The 22,702-nt window shown below is 49.8% G+C and overlaps 1 protein-coding gene across 1 annotated transcript in view; it reads left to right on the top strand.

The window, feature by feature from the left end:
* LOC138855409 (tyrosine-protein phosphatase Lar-like) overlaps positions 1-22,702 on the top strand; it is a 1,956,413-nt gene that overhangs the window by 1,902,250 nt on the left and 31,461 nt on the right. The gene's annotated exons all lie outside the window — the stretch shown is intronic.

The raw sequence follows: 22,702 nt of genomic DNA, 5'->3' as shown, positions 1-22,702 counted from the left end.
CCACCACACACCACCACACCACCACCACACACCACCACACCACCACCACACCACCACACACCACCACCACACACCACCACACAACACCACACAACACCACACCACCACACACCACCACACCACCACACACCACCACCACACACCACCACACACCACCACCACACACCACCACCACACACCACCACACCACCACACACCACCACCACACACCACCACACACCACCACACACCACCACCACACACCACACACACCACCACACACCACCACACACCACCACACACCACCACACACCACCACCACACAACACCACCACACACCACCACACACCACCACCACACACACCACACACCACCACCACACACCACACACACCACCACACACCACACACCACACACCACCACACCACCACCACACACCACACACCACCACACCACCACCACACACCAACACCACACACCACCACACACCACCACACACCACCACCACACACCAACACCACACACCACCACACACCACCACACACCACCACACCACCACACACCACCACACAACACCACACCACCACCACACACCACCACCACACACCACCACACACCACCACACACCACCACACACCACCACACCACCACACACCACCACACAACACCACACCACCACACACCACCACACACCACCACACACCACCACACACCACCACACACCACCACACCACACACCACCACACACCACCACACACCACCACACACCACCACACCACACACCACCACACACCACCACACACCACCACACACCACCACACACCACCACACACCACCACACACCACCACACACCACACCACCACACACCACCACACACCACCACACACCACCACACACCACCACACACCACCACCACACCACACACCACCACACACCACCACACACCACCACACACCACCACACACCACCACACACCACCACACACCACCACACACCACCACACACCACCACACACCACTACACACCACCACACACCACCACACACCACCACACACCACCACACCACACACCACCACACACCACCACACACCACCACACACCACCACACACCACCACACACCACCACACACCACCACACACCACCACACACCACCACACACCACCACACACCACCACACACCACCACACACCACCACACACCACCACACACCACCACACACCACCACACCACACACCACCACACACCACCACACACCACCACACACCACCACACACCACCACACACCACCACCATCAACCAGTGCTCTCAAGCACACAGACAAACACGGTTCAACCTTTTTACGAAATTGAAGAATGAGGAGTGTAGCTAGCCAGGTGTGTAGCCAGCCAGGAGTGTAGCCAGCCAGGTGTGTAGCCAGCCATGTGTGTAGCCAGCCAGGTGTGTAGCCAGCCAGGTGTGTAGCCAGCCAGGTGTGTAGCCAGCCAGGTGTGTAGCCAGCCAGGTGTGTAGCTAGCCAGGTGTGTAGCCAGCCAGGTGTGTAGCCAGCCAGGTGTGTAGCCAGCCAGGTGTGTAGCCAGCCAGGTGTGTAGCCAGCCAGGTGTGTAGCTAGCCAGGTGTGTAGCTAGCCAGGTGTGTAGCTAGCCAGGTGTGTAGCCAGCCAGGTGTGTAGCCAGCCAGGTGTGTAGCCAGCCAGGTGTGTAGCTAGCCAGGTGTGTAGCCAGCCAGGTGTGTAGCCAGCCAGGTGTGTAGCCAGCCAGGTGTGTAGCCAGCCAGGTGTGTAGCTAGCCAGGTGTGTAGCCAGCCAGGTGTGTAGCTAGCCAGGTGTGTAGCCAGCCAGGTGTGTAGCCAGCCAGGTGTGTAGCCAGCCAGGTGTGTTTGTGCAACCTTTGCTTCATGTCTACTCACGTCTCGCGTCATCTCATCATGTCTCCTACAACATCCTCATGTTTCTCTATGTATCATGTTTCATTAGTCATGTTTCATGTCTGTTTCATGTCTGTTTCATGTCTGTTTCACTGTTTCATGTCTGTTTCATGTCTGTTTCATGTCTGTTTCACTGTTTCATGTCTGTTTCACTGTTTCATGTCTGTTTCACTGTTTCATGTCTGTTTCATTGCCTCATGTCAATAATCCTGAACGAGCGATAACCACAGGAAGAGTTGAATGATAGCTCTGGGCCTTTCGTGTTGCCACCAACCCATCATCAGGAGCTTGCAATGAAGAAATAGAGATGTCGTGTACCTGGAGGTGAGAGGGAGTCCAGGTAGCGTCAGGTCGTGTACCTGGAGGTGAGAGGGAGTCCAGGTAGCGTCAGGTCGTGTACCTGGAGGTGAGAGGGAGTCGCAGGTAGCGTCAGGTCGTGTACCTGGAGGTGAGAGGGAGTCCAGGTAGCGTCAGGTCGTGTACCTGGAGGTGAGAGGGAGTCGCAGGTAGCGTCAGGTCGTGTACCTGGAGGTGAGAGGGAGTCGCAGGTAGCGTCAGGTCGTGTACCTGGAGGTGAGAGGGTGTCGCAGGTAGCATCAGGTCGTGTACCTGGAGGTGAGAGGGAGTCGCAGGTAGCGTCAGGTCGTGTACCTGGAGGTGAGAGGGTGTCGCAGGTAGCGTCAGGTCGTGTACCTGGAGGTGAGAGGGAGTCCAGGTAGCGTCAGGTCGTGTACCTGGAAATGAGAGGGAGTCGCAGGTAGCGTCAGGTCGTGTACCTGGAGGTGAGAGGGAGTCGCAGGTAGCGTCAGGTCGTGTACCTGGAGGTGAGAGGGAGTCCAGGTAGCGTCAGGTCGTGTACCTGGAGGTGAGAGGGAGTCGCAGGTAGCGTCAGGTCGTGTACCTGGAGGTGAGAGGGAGTCGCAGGTAGCGTCAGGTCGTGTACCTGGAGGTGAGAGGGATTCGCAGGTAGCGTCAGGTCGTGTACTTGGAGGTGAGAGGGAGTCGCAGGTAGCGTCAGGTCGTGTACCTGGAGGTGAGGGGGAGTCGCAGGTAGCGTCAGGTCGTGTACCTGGAGGTGAGGGGGAGTCGCAGGTAGCGTCAGGTCGTGTACCTGGAGGTGAGGGGGAGTCGCAGGTAGCGTCAGGTCGTGTACCTGGAGGTGAGAGGGAGTCGCAGGTAGCGTCAGGTCGTGTACCTGGAGGTGAGAGGGAGTCGCAGGTAGCGTCAGGTCGTGTACCTGGAGGTGAGAGGGAGTCGCAGGTAGCGTCAGGTCGTGTACTTGGAGGTGAGAGGGAGTCGCAGGTAGCGTCAGGTCGTGTACTTGGAGGTGAGAGGGAGTCGCAGGTAGCGTCAGGTCGTGTACCTGGAGGTGAGAGGGAGTCGCAGGTAGCGTCAGGTCGTGTACTTGGAGGTGAGGGGGAGTCGCAGGTAGCGTCAGGTCGTGTACCTGGAGGCGATAGGGAGTCGCAGGTAGCGTCAGGTCGTGTACCTGGAGGTGAGAGGGAGTCGCAGGTAGCGTCAGGTCGTGTACTTGGAGGTGAGGGGGAGTCGCAGGTAGCGTCATGTCGTGTACCTGGAGGCGAGAGGGAGTCGCAGGTAGCGTCAGGTCGTGTACCTGGAGGTGAGAGGGAGTCGCAGGTAGCGTCAGGTCGTGTACCTGGAGATGAGAGGGAGTCGCAGGTAGCGTCAGGTCGTGTACCTGGAGGTGAGAGGGAGTCGTAGGTAGCGTCAGGTCGTGTACCTGGAGGCGAGAGGGAGTCGCAGGTAGCGTCAGGTCGTGTACCTGGAGGCGAGAGGGACTCTTGAGATAGCGTCAGGTCGCTACTCGCCTCTCATACCTCACTTGCAGGTCTATGTACACCGGTCTGCCATTACCAGTTGACGTCAGGTACGTACCTGTTTGTTACCTGTACGCGTCTGGTTAGGTCAGTGCCCCCGTGGCCACACCAGGTCTTGTTGCTGGCTTGATCCACCAGGCTGTTTCTGCCACGCCAGTACAACCATACTTACTAGACTGGTAATTCATGTGAGGGAGAGACCAGGAAGGACGGTGGGGGGTGGGGGCTGGGGAGGGGAGTAAAGGGAAGGGGGTTGTGGAGGAGGAAGAAGAATGGAAGTGGATGGAGGGGAAGGGGGAGAGAGGGGGAAGGGAGAAGGGGAAGGAAGGGGAGAGGGGGAAGGGAGAAGGGGAAGGAAGGGGAGAGGGGGAAGGGGAGGGGGAGAGGGGTGCAGGTGGAAAGGCTTACACAGAGTTAGTGATGAACAAACTTGGCCCATTACTCCGTGCCTATCAGTGGGCGGTGCCACCCACACTAGCGAGGGGTGGGCGGTGCCACCCACACTAGTGAGGGGTGGGCGGTGCCACCCACACTAGTGAGGGGTGGGCGGTGCCACCCACACTAGTGAGGGGTGGACGGTGCCACCCACACTAGTGAGGGGTGGGCGGTGCCACCCACACTAGTGAGGGGTGGGCGGTGCCACCCACACTAGTGAGGGGTGGACGGTGCCACCCACACTAGCGAGGGGTGGACGGTGCCACCCACACTAGTGAGGGGTGGACGGTGCCACCCACACTAGTGAGGGGTGGGCGGTGCCACCCACACTAGTGAGGGGTGGGCGGTGCCACCCACACTAGTTAGGGGTGGGCGGGGCCCCCCACACTAGTGAGGGGGGGGCGGTGCCACCCACCCTAGTGAGGGGTGGGCGGTGCCACCCACACTAGTGAGGGGTGGGCGGTGCCACCCACACTAGTGAGGGGTGGGCGGTGCCACCCACACTAGCGAGGGGTGGGCGGTGCCACCCACACTAGTGAGGGGTGGTCGGTGCCACCCACACTAGTGAGGGGTGGGCGGTGCCACCCACACTAGTGAGGGGTGGACGGTGCCACCCACACTAGCGAGGGGTGGACGGTGCCACCCACACTAGTGAGGGGTGGGCGGTGCCACCCACACTAGTGAGGGGTGGGCGGTGCCACCCACACTAGTGAGGGGTGGACGGTGCCACCCACACGCGCGAGGGGTGGGCGGTGCCACCCACACTAGTGAGGGGTGGGCGTTGCCACCCACACTAGTGAGGGGTGGGCGGTGCCACCCACACTAGGGGTGGGCGGTGCCACCCACACTAGTGAGGGGTGGGCGGTGCCACCCACACTAGTGAGGGGTGGGCGGTGCCACCCACACTAGTGAGGGGTGGGCGGTGCCACCCACACTAGTGAGGGGTGGGCGGTGCCACCCACACTAGCGAGGGGTGGGCGGTGCCACCCACACTAGCGAGGGGTGGGCGGTGCCACCCACACTAGTGAGGGGTGGGCGGTGCCACCCACACTAGTGAGGGGTGGGCGGTGCCACCCACACTAGTGAGGGGTGGGCGGTGCCACCCACACTAGTGAGGGGTGGGCGGTGCCACCCACACTAGCGAGGGGTGGGCGGTGCCACCCACACTAGCGAGGGGTGGGCGGTGCCACCCACACTAGTGAGGGGTGGGCGGTGCCACCCACAATAGTGAGGGGTGGGCGGTGCCACCCACAATAGTGAGGGGTGGGCGGTGCCACCCACAATAGTGAGGGGAGGGCGGTGCCACACACAATAGTGAGGGGAGGGCGGTGCCACCCACACTAGTGAGGGGTGGGCGGTGCCACCCACACTAGTGAGGGGTGGGCGGTGCCACCCACACTAGTGAGGGGTGGGCGGTGCCACCCACACTAGTTAGGGGTGGGCGGTGCCACCCACACTAGTGAGGGGTGGGCGGTGCCACCCACAATAGTGATGGGTGGGTAGTGCCACCCACAATAGTGAGGGGTGGGCAGTGCCACGCACACTAGTGTGGGGTGGGCAGTGCCACGCACACTAGTGAGGGGTGGGCGGTGCCACCCACAATAGCGAGGGGTGGGCGGTGCCACCCACCTTCAGGGAGGGGTATGGATGGGTAGCTAGGCTTTGGATTGGGCGGTAGGAAAGGGCAGGGTTAACAGGAGTGGGTTAGGGAATGGGGAGGGGTTAGGGGGAGGGGGAAGGGGTAGGGGGAAGGGGAAGGGGAAGGGGAAGGGGTAGGGGGAGGGGCTGCAGCAGGTGGTAGTGGCGACCAGACTCAATCTGACCCGAAATCAACTTAGTCCACTCGTTAAGCACCCCCTCCCCCTCCCTCCCCCTCCTCTTCCCCCTTCCTGCATTATCTCATTTACCCCCTCCTTCTTCTCCCTAACCCCCCACATACCATTTCTCCCACCCCCTCCCACTTACTATCCCGGTATAAATCTTAGTAATAGATTGGTCCAGTAGGTGATATGGACCTGCCTAGCATGGTCCAGTAGGTGATATGGACCTGCCTAGCATGGGTCAGTAGGTGACTTGGACCTGCCTAGCATGGTCCAGTAGGTGACTTGGACCTGCCTAGCATGGTCCAGTAGGTGACTTGGACCTGCCTAGCATGGTCCAGTAGGTGATATGGACCTGCCTAGCATGGTCCAGTAGGTGACTTGGACCTGCCTAGCATGGGCCAGTAGGTGACTTGGACCTGCCTAGCATGGGCCAGTAGGTGACTTGGACCTGCCTAGCATGGGCCAGTAGGTGAGATGGACCTGCCTAGCATGGTCCAGTATGTGACTTGGACCTGCCTAGCATGGGCCAGTAGGTGACCTGGACCTGCCTAGCATGGGCCAGTAGGTGACTTGGACCTGCCTAGCATGGTCCAGTAGGTGACTTGGACCTGCCTAGCATGAGCCAGTAGGTGACTTGGACCTGCCTAGCATGGTCCAGTAGATGACTTGGACCTGCCTAGCATGAGCCAGTAGGTGACTTGGACCTGCCTAGCATGGTCCAGTAGGTGACTTGAACCTGCCTAGCATAGTCCAGTAGGTGATTGGACCTGTCTAGCATAGTCCAGTAGGTGACTTGAACCTGTCTAGCATGGGCCAGTAGGTGACTTGGACCTGCCTAACATGGTGCCAGTAGGTGACTCAGACCTGCCTAGCATGGGGCCAGTAGGTGACTCGGACCTGCCTAGCATGGGGCCAGTAGGTGACTCAGACCTGCCTAGGATGGGGCCAGTAGGTGACTCGGACCTGCCTAGCATGGGGCCAGTAGGTGACTCAGACCTGCCTAACATGAGGCCAGTAGGTGACTCAGACCTGCCTAACATGAGGCCAGTAGGTGACTCAGACCTGCCTAACATGAGGCCAGTAGGCCTGCTGCAGTGTTAGAAGTGACCGAGCAGTAGCACTATGTCTCTAATTTTGTTAAAATACTTATTGTTCCTGTAACTCCCTTTGTCTGGTGAGGTCCTTTGATATCAGCTGATATGCCATTTGATATATAAAGTCGAAAATGATCTCTGTATCTGTTCCAGCTCTAATATTTCTCCTGCTCTGAACGGGGCCGTCAACACTGAACAATACTCTAAGCGAGAGAGCACAATATATTTGACCAGTGTCACCACTGACACTTATTTCCCCCTGTTTTGAAAGTTCTCATTATCCACCCGGTCATCTTCCTGGCTTTTGTGATATTTGTATTACTGTGTTCTTTAAGAGGAAGGTCTGCTGAAATTGTTACTCCCAGGTCCTTCAGGTGTTCCTTTACCAGGGTTTCTTTTCACCTCTCTCCGTTATCTTCCCCTCTCCCTTTGCCCTCTCCTTCCTCTCCTTTTCCTTCTCTCTCTTGTTCGTCTCCCTCGCTTAGGAAGGTGGACAGGAGATGCAGTCGTGATCTACTTAGTCTTGTACACAGATGGGGTCCTGGCACAGGTGGTCCTTCTGGCACTAGTGGTCCTGGCACTTGTGGTCCTGGTACTAGTGGTCCTGGCACTAGTGATCCTGGCACTAGTGGTCCTCCTGGCACTGATTATCTCCTACAAGCCAGTAATTACCAACCAGACAGAGATACAGCAACATGAGATAAAGTGAAGGACACAGATGAGAGAGTGATAACACAGGAGGATATATAGAGACAAACGAATGATGGTGAAAGTTTTTCTTTTTCGGGCCACCCTGCCTTGGTGGGAATCGGCCAGTGTGATAATAAAAAAAAAAAAAAAAAAACGAAGAGATGGGAGACAAAACTGAAGATGAGAGATGGGCAATGTGGGAAGGTCTGAAATTTCAGTCACTCAAGTAACTACAACAACCCCCACCTTCCTTCCCCTCACCCCCACCTTCCCCTCACCCCCACCTTCCCCTCACCCCCACCTTCCCCTCACCCCCCACCTTCCCCTCCTCACTTTCTCAGACATCTAAAGTTCGCATCAAAATTACTTTCTTAATGGAGTGGATTAATATGAGGTCAGTGATCTTGTTCTCCTGTCCTTGTTCTCCTGCCCTTTTTCTCCTGCTCTTGTTCTCCTGTCCTTGTTTTCCTACCCTTGTTCTCCTGCCCTTGTTCTCCTGCCCTTGTTCTCCTGTCCTTGTTCTCCTGTCCTAGTTCTCCTGTCCTTGTTCTCCTGTCCATGTTCTCCTGTCCCTGTTCTCCTGTCCTTGTTCTCCTGTCCTTGTTCTCCTGTCCTTGTTCTCCTGTCCTTGATCTTTATGTCCTTGTTCTATTTATGTTCTTGTCTTTGTTCTTCCGTTCTTGTTCTCCTGCCCTTGTTATTTTGTCCTTGTTCCCCCTCTCCCCTTGTTCTCGTTTCCCCTCTCCACTTGTTCTTGTTTCCCCTCTCTTCCTGTTTCCCCTTTCCCTTTGTTCTTGCTTCCCCTCTCCCCTTGTTCTTCCTTCCCCTTTCCCCTTGTTCTTGTTTTCCCCTCTTCCCTCGTTCTTGCTTCCCCTCCCCTCTTGCTTCCCCTCTCCCCTTGTTCTTGCTTCCCCTTTCCCCTTGTTCTTGCTTCCCCTCTTCCCTCGTTCTTGCTTCCCCTCCCCTCTTGCTTCCCCTCTCCCCTTGTTCTTGCTTCCCCTCTCCCCTTGTTCGTCCTTCCCCTTTCCCCTTGTTCTTGCTTCCCCTCTCCACTTGTTCTTGTTGCCCCTCTCTTCCTGTTTACCCTTTCCCTTTGTTCTTGCTTCCCCTCTTCCCTTGTTCTTGCTTCCCCTCTTCCCTCGTTCTTGCTTCCCCTCTTCCCTTCATCACGGGTGACAGCATACACAGTGAGGTCTGCAAGAATACCAGCAACAGTAGGCCAATGGATATTCAATTTCTGTAAATACAACGGAGCAGATGTAAACAGAATAAGGAGTACCCGCAGGGAGTGTCTTGGTGCCGCTACTGTTTCTTATAGCTGACATACCTGGAGTGTACATGGTATTCCGGGGGTCAGCGCCCCCCCACGGCCCGGTCCATGACCAAATCTCGTAGATAAAAGCAACCAGAGTTTTGTATCATAATTTGCGGATAAAATTGACATAAAAATCGCCTCAGTAGAAGATATTGAAGACTTGCAAGATGTGAACAAGGTGTTACGGTGGAGAATAACATGACGTTCAGTGGTGACAAGTGGAGTATAACATGACGTTCAGTGGTGACAAGTGGAGAATAACATGACGTTCAGTGGTGACAAGTGGAGAATAACATGACGTTCAGTGGTGACAAGTGGAGAATAACATGACGTTCAGTGGTAACAAGTGGAGAATAACATAACGTTCAGTGGTAACAAGTGGAGAATAACATGACGTTCAGTGGTGACAAGTGGAGAATAACATGACGTTCAGTGGTAACAAGTGGAGAATAACATGACGTTCAGTGGTAACAAGTGGAGAATAACAAGAACATGTGAAAATCCTGTTCCTTTCAAGGTTGATGCCCAAGTTCAGGGCAGGAAAAATATCAGAGCTGGAACAAATACAGAACGCAAGAAAATCAACAAACAGAACGAAAGGAACACGCGAAGATCATCAAATAGAAGGAAAGGAACACTAGAAGGACCTGGGAGTAACAATGTCAGCAGAACTTTCTTTTATAGAACGCTGTAATACAAATATCACGACAACCAGGAAGATGACAGGATGGATAATGAGAACTTTCAAAACAAAAGAAATAAGTATCAATGGTGACACTGGTCAAATATCTTGTGCTCTCTCACCTAGAGTATTGTTCAGTGTTGACGGCCCCGTTCAGAGCAGGAGGAATATCAGAGCTGGAACAGATGTACAGATCATTTACGACCCACAGAGATAATTAAGCATTTAAATTACTGTCAACGTCTCAGAGTTCTAAATGTGTACTTACCGAAGCGGATGACACACACACACACACACACACACACACACAGTAACAAGTTGGAAGTTGAAGACACAGATGAATCATAGGGATGTTAGGAAGTATTTCTTCAGCCACAGAGTAGTCAGTAAGTGGAATAGTTTGGGAAGCGATGTAGTGGAGGCAGGATCCATACATAGCTTTAAGCAGAGGTATGATAAAGCTCATGGTTCAGGGAGAGTAACCTAGTAGCGATCAGTGAAGAGGCAGGGCCAGGATCTCGGACTCGACCCCCGCAACCTCAACTAGGTGAGTACAACTAGGTGAGTACACACACACACACACATTATATATATATATATATATATATATATATATATATATATATATATATATATATATATATATATATATATATATATACAATAAGAGAACACTGTGTCAACATGCGTGGACCAAGATTCAACCTGCTACCAGCAAATATCAGAAATATTACCACAGGAAATATTAACGTTTATCAAGAGGACACTGGACCACCACCTCTCCTGCTTTTCCACCTTTGAAGGAATGCAAGCAGGCAGGGAAAGGAGGCCCGAAGAAAAGCCTAGAAGGAAGGAAGACAGGAAGGAAGGCAGGGAGGAAGGCAGGAAGGCAGGAAGGAAGGCAGGAAGAGGCAATCAGGAAGATGGTATCGCCGGTTCCATGATCCACCCAGTCATTAATCATCGCCTCGCTTGCTTCCTGTTACAATAATTACTTCCTATACCACCTTCCTCAACACATGTGCCTGTGTGTGTGTGTGTGTGTGTGTGTGTGTGTGTGTGTGTGTGTGTGTGTGTGTGTGTTGCGTAGAAGATAAGCAAAATATATAGCGTACACTGACATAAAAGTCTCAACAAGTGTGATCATGGTAATAACACCTCACAAAACACCTGCAAAAACAATAACTGGAAAAGTAGACAGAAGGATATTAAACTTGCTAACAAATAGAATGAAAATAGTAACAAATAAACAATGAGAGACTGACACAGTGAAAAGCTCAGTTCCCCCAAGACACAGTACTCAACCCGAGACACAGTACTCAACCCGAGACACAGTACTCAACCCGAGACACAGTACTCAACCCGAGATACAGTACTCAACCCGAGACACAGTACTCAACCTGAGACACAGTACTCAACCCGAGATACAGTACTCAACCCGAGACACAGTACTCAACCCACTTCTCTATCATATCCGACAGATACAAATCATTGCATACACAACTAATATTCAGCTAATATAGACCAAGCTGAGGAATTAGACACACGTGCAACATCTGGGTGTCTTTCGTTGTAGACGTTTCGCCCACCGATGACTTTATCAACACAGATTGAAGGACGTAATTGGAAGACAGTAGAAGTATATACACGAGATGAAGTAATGAGTCCCTCAGTCTTGGAGATGGTGAAGATCAATCTTGAAGACTACGGCACTCATCAGTACCTCCAAGACTGAGGGACTGATTACCTCATCTTTTGTATACACTTCTACTGTATTCCAATTATATCCTTGAATCTGTGTTGATAAAGTCACCGGTGGGCAAAACGTCTATAACAAAGACAGACACCCAGATGTTGCACATGTGTCTAATTCCTCAACATGTAGGTATTGTCTACCACAGATAGACACAGACCAAGTTAAATTCTGCTTCCTTTCGTGTAATTCATCAAATTAATCAGAACAGAGTAATACAGTGTGTGACGGAAGCCAAGAATAATCTATGTTAATTCCCTTTTCCTCTGATTTCAGAGCACAAACCTCTGGTTCCTCCAGCAAATCTTAAAAGTGGGCCACAGACAACAATAACGCATTTTCCGGCATATAAGGCGCACTTTTCCCCATCAAGAAAGTCTTGAAAAATCAACCTGCGCCTTATATGCTCAAGGGTAGGCTTTTTGGTTAAGCTTTAGCGGGTGTTTACTAACGTTACGCTCCTGCGCCTTATATGCCGGAAAATACACTTATGTTCTATGAGTGCTAATTTAAGGAAAAAAAAACGAAACTGGAGCCAGTGAATATAGATTTTATAGGAATGATTTAGGAGTGATAATGAGAGGGGCTTGGACATCCACCAGGCTAGTGTGAGTGGAAGCAAATGTTTTATGACTTGATGTGCTGTTAGAGTGTCAGCAAAATAATATGAAGGGATTCAGGGAAACTGGTTAGCCGGACTTGAGTCCTGGAGGTGGCAAGTACAATGCCTGCACTCTAAAAGTAGGGGATACTACAGTTCTGAACTGTAGTATCGGCAAACATCTCTGGCAAGACAGAGGTGTTTGGTGAATAATGGTAAAAGTGTTTTTTTTCGGGCCACCCTGCCTCGGTGGGAGACGGCCGATGCGTTGAAAAAACGTCAGATCGCCTCACATTCAAAGATCACAACTCTGGTGGCCTGGTGGTTAACGCTCTGGCTTCACACGGTGAGGGCCTGGGTTCGATTCCCAGCCAGAGTAGAAACATTGGACGTGTTTCTTTCCACCTGTTGTCTATGTTCCCCATCAGTAAAATGGGTACCTGGGTGTTAGTCGACTGGTGTGGGTCGCATCCTGGGACACTGACCTAAGGAGGCCTGGTCACAGACCGGGCCGCGGGGGCGTTGACCCCCGGAACTCTCTCCAGGTAAACTCCAGGTGTTACCACACCCGCAAGGCAGATGGTATCCTGGATAACTAGAACCTTCAAAACGAGGTGCCAAGCCAGTGCTGACACTCAAGTCACTTGTTCTCTCAAGACTCCAATCTTGAATACTGCTGTACAAAATTACAGAACTGGAAAATGTGCAGAGAGCCTTCAGTGCTCGTATAACTTGAGTCAAGCAGCTGAACTACTGGGAACACCTGAAGTCCAACCTTGAACTGCACTCCCTGGATTGTAGGCGAGAAAGATACCTCAAAATTTACACCAGGAAAACTCTGGAGGGATTGCTCCCAAATCTACACACCAAGATCACTCCCTACGAGAGTAGGGAGTGACTTCAGTGTGTAGATTTGGCAGACGGTGCAAAATACCTTCAATAAAAAGTAGGGATGCCAAGAATACACTAAGACATAAGTGTAAAGGGACCAAGACTCTTCAACATACATAAGAGGAATTACCAACACTTGGCTGTCTACAAGAAGGAAATCGATAAATTCCTCAAGTTAGTTCCCGATCAGCTAGGCTGTGGTGCATACTTAGTCAGCATGTTGCTAGAACCAACAACCTGGTTGATCAGTCTGGCACCTACAATAGTTAATTTAGCTACAGAACTTCACACAGGCAACAAAAAGACCAACGATATACGAATATAAGGAGAACGACCATATTGCAGATTTACGTCAAGAGATGGCGCCACCTTGCACTCCACAGACAGGTATGAACGTGATGCAGATTGCAAGAGTGCCGTGAAAAATGCCACTGCCGGTTAGAATGCTTTAGAGCGGCAGACACACACGGGTATATGAGTGCCATCTACGAGCGCGCTCAGGCACTAGTAACTTACAATAGCAGTGCCTACAGATGGCACTGCTATACATTGCAAAGTGCCATCTGTGAGCGGGAAATGTAACTATTCTCACATCTCAAGCTTATAACAGACGCCAATATATATATATATATATATATATCGTGCCGAATAGGTAAAAATTGGTCAATTTGTACCAAAAGAACCTTAGGAAACTTATCTGACCTTATTATAACAAGCGCAATTTAATTTAGCATAATTCAACTAAATATATTTTTTCTCGAATTTTTCGCTTGCCATATTCGGCAAGAAGAACGTTGCTATTTATGCCAAAAATCGCAAGTTTTACCTATTCAGCACGACATATATACACACTGAAATATATATATACACCTCTCAGTGTATATACACTGTGAGGTGTATATCTCAGTGTATATACACTGAGAGGTGTATATCTCAGTGTATATACACTGAGAGGTGTATATCTCAGTGTATATACACTGAGAGGTGTATATCTCAGTATATATACACTGAGAGGTGTATATCTCAGTGTATATACACTGAGAGGTGTATATCTCAGTGTATATACACTGAGAGGTGTATATCTCAGTGTATATACACTGAGAGGTGTATATCTCAGTGTATATACACTGAGAGGTGTATATCTCAGTGTATATACACTGAGAGGTGTATATCTCAGTGTATATACACTGGTAGTTTACATTAATCAGTATTTTAGGTATTAAAGTATTCTTGACTGGTGGTGTACAGGTGACATGTAGCCTTAATGACCCTCGTGTAGTAGATAGTCTTGAAACCCCATTAACCAACCAACCAGCCTTAATGACCCTCGTGTAGTAGATAGTCTTGAAACCCCATTAACCAACCAACCAGCCTTAATGACCCTCGTGTAGTAGATAGTCTTGAAACCCCATTAACCAACCAACCAGCCTTAATGACCCTCTTGTAGTAGATAGTCTTGAAACCCCATTAACCAACCAACCAGCCTTAATGACCCTCGTGTAGTAGATAGTCTTGAAACCCCATTAACCAACCAACCAGTCTTAATGACCCTCGTGTAGTAGATAGTCTTGAAACCCCATTAACCAACCAACCAGTCTTAATGACCCTCGTGTAGTAGATAGTCTTGAAACCCCATTAACCAACCAACCAGCCTTAATGACCCTCGTGTAGTAGATAGTCTTGAAACCCCATTAACCAACCAACCAGTCTTAATGACCCTCGTGTAGTAGATAGTCTTGAAACCCCATTAACCAATCAACCAGTCTTAATGACCCTCGTGTAGTAGATAGTCTTGAAACCCCATTAACCAACCAACCAACCTTAATGACCCTCGTGTAGTAGATAGTCTTGAAACCCCATTAACCAACCAACCAGCCTTAATGACCCTCTTGTAGTAGATAGTCTTGAAACCCCATTAACCAACCAACCAGCCTTAATGACCCTCGTGTAGTAGATAGTCTTGAAACCCCATTAACCAACCAACCAGTCTTAATGACCCTCGTGTAGTAGATAGTCTTGAAACCCCATTAACCAACCAACCAGTCTTAATGACCCTCGTGTAGTAGATAGTCTTGAAACCCCATTAACCAACCAACCAGCCTTAATGACCCTCGTGTAGTAGATAGTCTTGAAACCCCATTAACCAACCAACCAGTCTTAATGACCCTCGTGTAGTAGATAGTCTTGAAACCCCATTAACCAATCAACCAGTCTTAATGACCCTCGTGTAGTAGATAGTCTTGAAACCCCATTAACCAACCAACCAACCTTAATGACCCTCGTGTAGTAGATAGTCTTGAAACCCCATTAACCAACCAACCAGCCTTAATGACCCTCGTGTAGTAGTCTTGAAACCCCATTAACCAACCAACCAGTCTTAATGACCCTCGTGTAGTAGATGGTTGGTTAATGGGGTTTCAAGACTACTACACGAGGGTCATTAAGACTGGTTGGTTGGTTAATGGGGTTTCAAGACTATCTACTACACGAGGGTCATTAAGGCTGGTTGGTTAGTTAATGGGGTTTCAAGACTATCTACTACACGAGGGTCATTAAGGCTGGTTGGTTGGTTAATGGGGTTTCAAGACTAACCAGCCTTAATGACCCTCGTGTAGTAGTCTTGAAACCCCATTAACCAACCAACCAGCCTTAATGATCCTCGTGTAGTAGATAGTCTTGAAACCCCATTAACCAACCAACCAGCCTTAATGACCCTCGTGTAGTAGATAGTCTTGAAACCCCATTAACCAACCAACCAGTCTTAATGACCCTCGTGTAGTAGATAGTCTTGAAACCCCATTAACCAACCAACCAGTCTTAATGACCCTCGTGTAGTAAATAGTCTTGAAACCCCATTAACCAACCAACCAGTCTTAATGACCCTCGTGTAGTAGATAGTCTTGAAACCCCATTAACCAACCAACCAGCCTTAATGACCCTCGTGTAGTAGATAGTCTTGAAACCCCATTAACCAACCAACCAGTCTTAATGACCCTCGTGTAGTAGATAGTCTTGAAACCCAATTAACCAACCAACCAGCCTTAATGATCCTCGTGTAGTAGATAGTCTTGAAACCCCATTAACCAACCAACCAGTCTTAATGACCCTCGTGTAGTAGATAGTCTTGAAACCCAATTAACCAACCAACCAGTCTTAATGACCCTCGTGTAGTAGTCTTGAAACCCCATTAACCAACCAACCAGTCTTAATGACCCTCGTGTAGTAGTCTTGAAACCCCATTATCCAACCAACCAGTCTTAATGACCCTCGTGTAGTAGTCTTGAAACCCCATTAACCAACCAACCAGCCTTAATGACCCTCGTGTAGTAGATAGTCTTGAAACCCAATTAACCAACCAACCAGTCTTAATGACCCTCGTGTAGTAGATAGTCTTGAAACCCCATTAACCAACCAACCAGCCTTAATGACCCTCGTGTAGTAGATAGTCTTGAAACCCAATTAACCAACCAACCAGTCTTAATGACCCTCGTGTAGTAGATAGTCTTGAAACCCCATTAACCAGCCACCAAAATAAGGGGCCCAGTACAGTGCCAGGGCTACAGAGTGCCATCAATAGACTAAAAACCCAACTACAGTCTGGGTTTGGGTTGGGTTGGGTTGGTTTGGGTTGGGTTGGTTGGGTTGGTTGGGTTGGTTGGGTTGGGTTGGTTGGGTTGGTTGGGTTGGTTGGGTTGGTTGGGTTGGTTGGGTTGGGTTGGTTGGGTTGGTTGGGTTGGTTGGGTTGGGTTGGTTGGGTTGGTTGGGTTGGTTGGGTTGGGTTGGTTGGGTTGGGTTGGTTGGGTTGGTTGGGTTGGTTGGGTTGGTTGGGTTGGGTTGGTTGGGTTGGGTTGGGTTGGTTGGGTTGGGTTGGTTGGGTTGGTTGGGTTGGGTTGGTTGGGTTGGGTTGGTTGGGTTGGTTGGGTTGGGTTGGTTGGGTTGGGTTGGGTTGGTTGGGTTGGGTTGGTTGGGTTGGTTGGGTTGGGTTGGTTGGGTTGGTTGGGTTGGTTGGGTTGGGTTGGTTGGGTTGGTTGGGTTGGGTTGGTTGGGTTGGTTGGGTTGGTTGGGTTGGGTTGGGTTGGTTGGGTTGGTTGGGTTGGTTGGGTTGGGTTGGGTTGGTTGGGTTGGTTGGGTTGGGTTGGGTTGGTTGGGTTGGTTGGGTTGGGTTGGTTGGGTTGGGTTGGTTGGGTTGGGTTGGGTTGGTTGGGTTGGGTTGGGTTGGTTGGGTTGGTTGGGGGTTGGGTTGGTTGGGCTGAAGGTTGCGGGTTGGGTGGTTGGGCTGGGTTGGTGGGCTGGCCCAGGTTGGCTGGTGGGGCTGGCTGGGCTGTGGGCTGGGGCTGGGCTGGTTGGGTTGGGGTTGGTGGGGGGGGCGGGGTTGGGCTGGGCTGGTGCTGGCTGGGCTGGGTTGGCTGGCTGGTTGGGTCGGGGCTGGTTGCTGGGCGGGCTGGTAAGCTGTGGCTGTGCCAAGGTCCTGGGTTGGCAAAGGGGTTGGCGGCTGGTGGGCGGGCTGGGTTGGCTGGCTGCTGGCTGGGCTGGCTGGGTTGGTTGGGCTGGTTGGGCTGGGTTGGGCTGGTGGTTGGGCTGGTGGTTGGGCTGGTGGGTTGGGTTGGGCTGGGCTGGTTGGGCTGGGCAAGGGGCGGGGTTGGTTGGGTTGGCTGGCTGGTTGGGCGGCTGGTGGCGGGGTTGGGCTGGGTTGGCTGGCTGGCTGGGCTGGCTGGGCTGGCTGGGGGTTCCCTAATATAACCTAATACTAATCTAATAATCCACTGTAATTATTAATAATTATATCAAGCAATAATCTAATGTAACAATATTATTAATTATGTCAATAATAATAATAATTATATCAATAATAAATATATCAATAATAATAATAATTATATCAATGATAATAATTATATTTTGAAAAGTTAATTTTTATCATTATTAAGCGTCAGCCAAAAAAAAAAATTACCCACAAATACGCAGACTGAGAAAAGAAATTTAATGCGTCTGGCAGGGGGGTAGCAAGGGGGCGAAACACGGTCAAATCTGCACGTTTCTCTCACGTACAGAACAATATTCCCAGCCAAGTCTTCAAGATGCCGGAAACATTCTCGTAGAAGGTTATTAAGATAATTACCCTCATTAATAGTACACTAATTTAACGATACAATCGTTTTACGGGAAAAAAAACTGAAAATTAGTGAATTTACGTTCAATTTTCAACGATTTTGTGATTTGTATATTATTTACAGGAAAATTTACTGAGGAAGGATATTTGGGGGAAGCGAAAGGCCTCGTCTCACAACTGAAGGAGATGAGTTCGATTCAGGGGCGGGTACGAACACTGGGCGTGTTTCCTTGCGCCTGTTGTCACTGTTCACCTAGCAGTAAGTAGGTACCTGGGTGTTAGTCACCTTACACCTGCTGTTACTGTTCACCTAGCAGTAAGTAGGTACCTGGGTGTTAGTCACCTTACACCTGCTGTCACTGTTCACCTAGCAGTAAGTAGGTACCTGGGTGTTAGTCACCTTACACCTGCTGTCACTGTTCACCTAACGGTAAGTAGGTACCTGGGTGTTAGTCAACTGGTGTGGGTGGCATCCTGGGGGTGGTGGCTGGCCTTTGCAATGTACTGACATAAGGTGGTAGATCTTATATATACGGGAAGGTCTATTTTACACTTCCTCCCATCTCTCTCTCTCTCTCTCTCTCGCCTTGAACGGGGCCGTCGACACTGAACAATACTCTGAGCAAGAGAGCACAAGTGACTTATTGTCACCATTGGCACTATTTCTCTCATTTTATAAAGTTTTGATTATCTACCCCTGGATGGGAGAAGCCAAACTATAAAAAGGGGACTACACAGGCATGAGGAACTTCCTGCAAGATGTTCAGTGGGTAAGAGAACTGGCAGAAAAACCAGTAAAAGAAATAATGGACTATGTGACAACAAATTGCAAGGAGGCAGAGGAGATGTTTATTCCGAAGGGCAACAGAAATAAAGGGAAGACCAGGACATGTCCTTGGTTCACCCAAAAGTGTAGGGAAGCAAAAATTAAGTGTACTAGGGAATGGAAAAATTACAGAAGACAAAGGACCCACGAAAATAGAGAGATTAGCTGAAAAGCCAGAAACGATATGCACAGATAAGAAGGGAGGCTCAGGGACAATACGAAAATGACATAGCATCGAAAATCAAGTCGGAGCCGAAGCTGTTGTATAGCCACATCAGGAGGAAAACAACAGTCAAGAACAAGGTAATCAGGCTGAGGAAGGAAGGTGGGGAGTTCACAAGAAATGCCCAAGAAGTATGTGAGGAGCTCAACATGAGATTTAAATAAGTATTTACAGTGGAGACAGGAAGGACTCCAGGAAGTCAGAATAGGGAGGTACACCAACAAGTGCTGGACGAAATACACACAACCGAGGAGAAGAAGCTGCTATGTGACCTTGATACCTTAAAGGTGATGGGACTTGACATCTCTCTGTGGATCCTTAGAAAGGGAGCAGAGACAGTGTGTGTGCCACTAACAAAAATCTTCGACACATCCAATGAAACTGGGCAACTACCTGAGGTATGGAAGATGGCAAATGTAGTCCCAATTTTTAAAAAAGGAGAAAAACCATACTACAGGTGGGGATAGAGCCCACGATCAGAAAGGAGACAGACACAAGGCGTTAAGCTACAGACCTGTGTCACTGGGGTGTATAATATGCAAAGTCATGGAGATTATCAGGAGAGTGATGGAGCACCTAGAAAGAAACAAGCTTATAAACGACAACCAGTATGGTTTCAGGGAAGGAAAATCTTGTGTCACAAACCTACTGGAGTTTTATGACAAGGTAATGGAAGTAAGACACGAGAGAGAGGGGTAGATAGATTGCATTATCTTGGACTGCAAGAAGGCCTTCGACACAGTTCCTCACAAGAGGTTAATGCAAAAGCTAAAGGATCAGGCACATATAACAGGAAAGGCACTGCAATGGATCAGGGAGGCAACAACGAGTTATGCTACGTGACAAGGTGTCAGAGTGGGCGCCTGTGACAAGCGGGGTTCCACAGGGGTCAGTCCTAGGACCTGTGCTGTTTTTGGAATATGTGAATGACATGACTGAAGGAACAGACTCAGAAGTGTCCCTGTTTGCAGATGATGTAAGTTAATGAGAATTAAATCGGATGAGGATCAGGCAGGACTACAAAGAGATTTGGACAGGCTACAAGCCTGGTCCAGCAACTGGCTCTTCGAATTTAACCCCGCCAAATGCAAAGTCATGAAGATCGGGGAAGGGCAAAGAAGACCACAGAGTATAGTCTAAGTGGCCAAAGACTACAAACCTCACTCACGGAGAAAGATCTGGGGGTGAGTATAATACCGAGCACATCTGAGGCGAACATCAACCAGATAACTGCGGCATCATATGGGTGCCTGGCAAACCCAAGATTAACAGTCCGATACCTTAGTAAGGAATCGTTCAAGACTCTGTACACCGTGTACGTCAGGCCCATACTGGAGTATGCAGCACCAGTTTGGAATCCACACCTGGTCAAGCATGTCAAGAAATTAGAGAAAGTGCAAAGGTTTGCGACAAGGTTAGTTCCAGAGGTAAGGGGAATGTCCTATGAAGAAAGGTGAAGAGAAATCGGCCTGACGACACTGGAGGACAGGAAGGTTAGGGGAGACATGATAACGACATATAAAATACTGCGAGAAATTGACAAGGTGGAGAAAGACAGGATGTTCCAGAGATGGGACACAGAAGCAAGGGGGTCACAATTAGAAGCTGAAGACCCAGATGAGTCAAAGGAATGTTAGGAAGTATTTCATTAGTCACAGAGTTGTCAGGAAGTGGAACAGTCTGGGAAGTGATGCAGTGGAGGCAGGAGCCATACATAATTTTAAGACGAGGTTTGATCAAGCTCATGGAGCAGGGAGAGGACCTAGTAGCGATCAGTGAAGAAGCGGGGCCAGGAGCTATGACTCAACCCCTGCAACCCCAAATAGGTGAGTACAAACCACATTCACACTCATACTAGGGCAGGACTCGAACCTGAGCACTCTGCATCAAAGTATTCAGCATTACACAGATCAACCAGACCTCAGGCACACACAGATGCCCAGCTGATACTAGACCTTGTCTTCCTCTAGTCTCAGATATTTGTATATCTCACTTGTCTTGCTAGACATTGCCTTCCTCTAGTCTGACGTACCTGTATACCTCATTTGTGTTAAGAACTTAAGCACACTCTACACACTGAGTGGTACAAGGACTCCCACATCTTGAGAAAACACACACAAGTCACTCTCAGCACCAACATCCTGACGTGGTCAATCTGACTGACCTCCTCACTGAAAGTCTCATCTTCAACACAGACTCCCTCTGGGTTTTTTTTAAAGGTAACTTAGCTGTGGAACTAGCCTTGACGTTCATTTTTTCACCTACATTGATCCCTAACAGCGTTGTGTGTAGTTTCTGGTATTGTCTCAGTTGAATATTGGTTTCGTGATTTATACATGTATTTGTTAGTAATCCATATATAGTTACACAATGGATTCACACCCAAGGTTCCACCGAGGGCCCATACCATGTGCTCATACCACCATGGGTCCATACCATGTGCTCATACCACCATGGGCCCACACCACGTGCTCATACCACCGTGGGTCCAGGGTCAGGGGCCGCTCGTACACTCCAGTGTGAAAATTTACCTCCGTGACTGCTACAGGGATCCATCTCCCTTGATATACTACCTCGTTTTCAGAGGCATTACCGAGAGAAAGGGAGAGAGAAGGGAGAAAGAGGGAGGGACATGAGGGAGAGGGAGAGAGGGGAGTCAAAAGAGAATCAACATCACTGAGTTCAGATGTGAAGTGGTGGTAACCAAGCCGCCAGCAGCAACAGCCTGGTTGACCAGGCAAGCACCAGACAAACCTGGCCCATGGCCGGGCTCAGAGAGTGGATAAACTCTCGAAACTCTTTAACGGTATATCAAAGGTAAGGTAAGGTGGACCATAAGGGATATTTTCCAATAATAATAATAATAATAATAATAATAATAATAATAATAATTTGTACTCTATATCCATCCTGTGGATGGTAGTAGCTAGTTTATTGTGTACCTCATACCCATCCTGTGGATGGTAGTGGCTAGTTTATTGTGTACCTCATATCCATCCTGTGGATGGTAGTGGCTAGTTTATTGTGTACCTCATACCCATCCTGTGGATGGTAGTGGCTAGTTTATTGTGTACCTCATATCCATCCTGTGGATGGTAGTGGCTAGTTTATTGTGTACCTCATATCCATCCTGTGGATGGTAGTGGCTAGTTTATTGTGTACCTCATATCCATCCTGTGGATGGTAGTGGCTAGTTTATTGTGTACCTCATATCCATCCTGTGGATGGTAGTGGCTAGTTTATTGTGTATCTCATATCCATCCTGTGGATGGTAGTGGCTAGTTTATTGTGTACCTCATATCCATCCTGTGGATGGTAGTGGCTAGTTTATTGTGTACCTCATATCCATCCTGTGGATGGTAGTGGCTAGTTTATTGTGTACCTCATATCCACCCTGTAGATGGTAGTGGCTAGTTTATTGTGTACCTCAAATCCATCCTGTGGATGGTAGTGGCTAGTTTATTGTGTACCTCATATCCATCCTGTGGATGGTAGTGGCTAGTTTATTGTGTACCTC

The sequence above is a fragment of the Cherax quadricarinatus genome, chromosome 93 (genome assembly GCF_038502225.1).
Source record: "Cherax quadricarinatus isolate ZL_2023a chromosome 93, ASM3850222v1, whole genome shotgun sequence".
In the NCBI taxonomy this organism is placed as follows: domain Eukaryota; kingdom Metazoa; phylum Arthropoda; class Malacostraca; order Decapoda; family Parastacidae; genus Cherax; species Cherax quadricarinatus.
Note: the sequence above shows the minus strand (reverse complement) of the source record. Positions and strands in the feature narration are given on the sequence as shown.